The following is a 3,177-nucleotide window of genomic DNA, read 5'->3' on the forward strand; positions in this document are numbered from 1 at the left end:
TTCATCGCTGGGAAGATCCCAGCACGAGTGAAGCTTACCCTCCTAAGACTCTCCAACATGGTGATGCACGTGATCGTCGTTGCCCGACTTTTGCAGGAAAAGTGCAAAGAACAAGGCAGACACCAACCTCTACGCTCGTTTGTTGACCTTATCAAGGCCTTTGACACAGTCAGTCGTGATATCCTGTGGGCTATCCTGGTTAAATGTGTTTGCCTTCAGGTATTCCACACTGGTATGGTCGCCCATGTTGGGGTCGGAGACCTTGCTTCTGATCCATTTGAGGTCAAGGATACAAAGTAGCGACCCCAACCCTTTTAAATCTCCGGCGGTTAAAGGGCACCACCATGACCCAACAGCATCTGCCTCTGCTCTGCAGTATGCTGATGTGGATGCCTCCATCAGCCATACAGCAGAGGGACTTCAAAAGACCATCTCTACCATGAGTGACAACTACTGTACACCACCACTGTGCTCATAATAAATGCCAGGAAAACGGAAGTTCTCTGTCAGCGTGTTGCCCCTGACGATGAGCTTACCCATTACCTTCAAGGCTGTAGCTGAAGACATCATGCAGGTCCATAACTCTGTCTATCTTCATCTTGCAACATCGACGACGAAGTCCAGAGTAGAATACGCCTTGCATCTTTAGCCTTTGGGCACACTGAATCGTCCTTGATCATGACTCCACCTCCACAACGATCACTATCTACAGCCTGCCTTAGTGCCAATGCTCAAATTACCACTGTACTAACCTGGAGGTCTGGCGGTCTACGACCATGCTGCAGTGAAGACCTTTGAAGCTCAGATACTTGTAGCCGAAAGAACACTATCGCCGTGGCATGAACAGCTGAATTAAGGCACCCTTCCTCCAGGAGCCGGTGCTCACCTTTAATTTGGTAACCCCTCATTTCCAAAGAGAGATGTCATCGTTTCGATGGCCTACCACTAACTAATTCTCTCTCTCCCTCTCTCTCTCTAGCTTTCTATCCCCCTATATATATGTATTTATATATACATGTATATACATACATACATATATATATGTTGGGTTCTCATTAAAGATTTCCCCTGGGCCACTTCCGTTTATCCTAGGGGGCTGAAATTTTACATGCATTATGATACACATCTCTATATAGGTCACGTGCTAATTTCAAGTCCTTACTTCATAACACGTTTTCTTTTGCAGCAGGACTTGTAGAAGTCCGCAGATTGCGTTTGAAGCCATTCAGTGTCTTATCATCTTGGAAACGTTTGCACTTTAGAAATGACTTCATGGACGGGAAGAGGTGAAGAAAGATGATGCAATAAGGAGGGTAAGAAAGGATGTAGCCACAGAACCGCACTTCCATCTGGGGAATGTGAGAATTGTCGTGTAGGAGGCACACACCTTTGGTCAACATTCCGCGCCTCTAGGTTTTAAAATAGCCTCTATGGCAGGAAATCCATCATTTCTCCATGCTAGTCCCAAAAGACTGTGAGCATGATCTTGCATGCCGAGGGTATGATACTTGCCTTTTTGAGGGTGGTGAGTCAGAGTGCTTCCATTTTTTTGCTGGGCCTTAGTTTCTGGAACATAGTGAAGGACTTAAATTTCAAGTTCTCATTGGAATATGGCTAAAAGAGCTTAGGAACAATGGACTCGTTCCTACTTCTGGAAAGGTGTGAGTAGCCTGGAAACCCATCGAGCAAACAACTTTTGCATAAGGAGTTGGTCATGAATGACTTTGTCTACAGACCCAACATTAATCTTAACATCTCGGGGTAGCTGACAGTTATACGGCGATCTTCCAAAATAGCAGTCTCCACTTGATGGATAGGTCACACCTGAATGGAGATACCAATGTTTAACAACGTCATGTTTATGGCATCCTCCCCAGTTGCTTTAATTTCACTGAAGATTTCTTGTGGTGTGCGGCCATTCAAGTAAAAAAACCCTGATCACTGCTCGATACCCACTGGTTCCATTTTCACATCTTACTGCACTTCACTGCTGTATCATAAAATATGTTATGATTTAAGGGCTGGAAATCAACCCATGACCTATAGATATGTGTATATCATTATGCCTGTGAAATTTCAGTCTCCTAGGATAAGAGGAAGTTGCATCAATGGAAATCTTTAATGAGCGCCCTTTATGTATGCATATATATATAATATATAATATATATATATATATATATATATATATATATATATATATATATATATGTATATCATCAAACAACGGTGGGTTCATGTTTGAGCCGCCGTGGTCACGCATGATACTTAATTGTAGTTTTTCATGTTGTGATGCTCTTGGAGTATGTGGTAGAGTCCCCAGTTCCTTTCCACGAAGAGTGCCGGTGTTACCTTTTTTTTTTTTTTTTTTTTAGGTAATCATACTCTCTATTTTATCTGGGCTTGGACCAGCACTGGACTTGGGCTGGCTTGCCCACCCAGTGGCTAGGTAGGCAATCGAGGTGAAGTTCCTTGCCCAAGGGAACAACGCGCCGGCCGGTGACTCGAACCCTCGAACTCAGATTGCCGTCGTGACAGTCTTGTGTCCGACGCTCTAACCATTCGGCCACCGCGGCCTTTGATTTTCTTGGCAATTTAGAGCGGTGGTTTGCCGTTGCCTTCCGCCCGGTGTTTTTATCGAGTCACCTTCTCTATTTACCCGGGTCTGGGACCGGCATGACTTGGCTGGCTTACCCACCCAGTAGCTAGGCAGGCAATCAAGGTGAAGTTCCTTGCCCAAGGGAACAACGCGCCGGCTGGTGACTCGAACCCTCGAACTCAGATTGCCGTCGTGACAGTCTTGAGTCCGATGCTCTAACCACTCGGCCACCGCGGCCTCTCTCTCTCTCTCTCTCTCTCTCTCTCTCTCTCTCTCTCTCTCTCTCTCTATATATATATATATATATATATATATATATATATATGGGCCGAGTGGCGAGTGGTTAGAGCATCGGACTCTAGGCTGTCACGACGGCAATCTGAGTTCGAGGGTTCGAGTCACCGGCAGGCGCGTTGTTCCTTGGGCAAGGAACTTCACCTCGATGCTACCTAAAAACGACATATCGCCTTGAGAAGTCCAGCGCATGTGTCGTAGGGGAAATCACCGCCGTGGCACAAACCGCGGTTGATTAGGAAGGGCATCCAATCAGGCAAGGGTGGCACTGCCATATAACCTCTCAG

Source organism: Penaeus monodon, chromosome 36 (genome assembly GCF_015228065.2).
Source record: "Penaeus monodon isolate SGIC_2016 chromosome 36, NSTDA_Pmon_1, whole genome shotgun sequence".
NCBI classification, from domain to species: Eukaryota; Metazoa; Arthropoda; class Malacostraca; order Decapoda; family Penaeidae; genus Penaeus; species Penaeus monodon.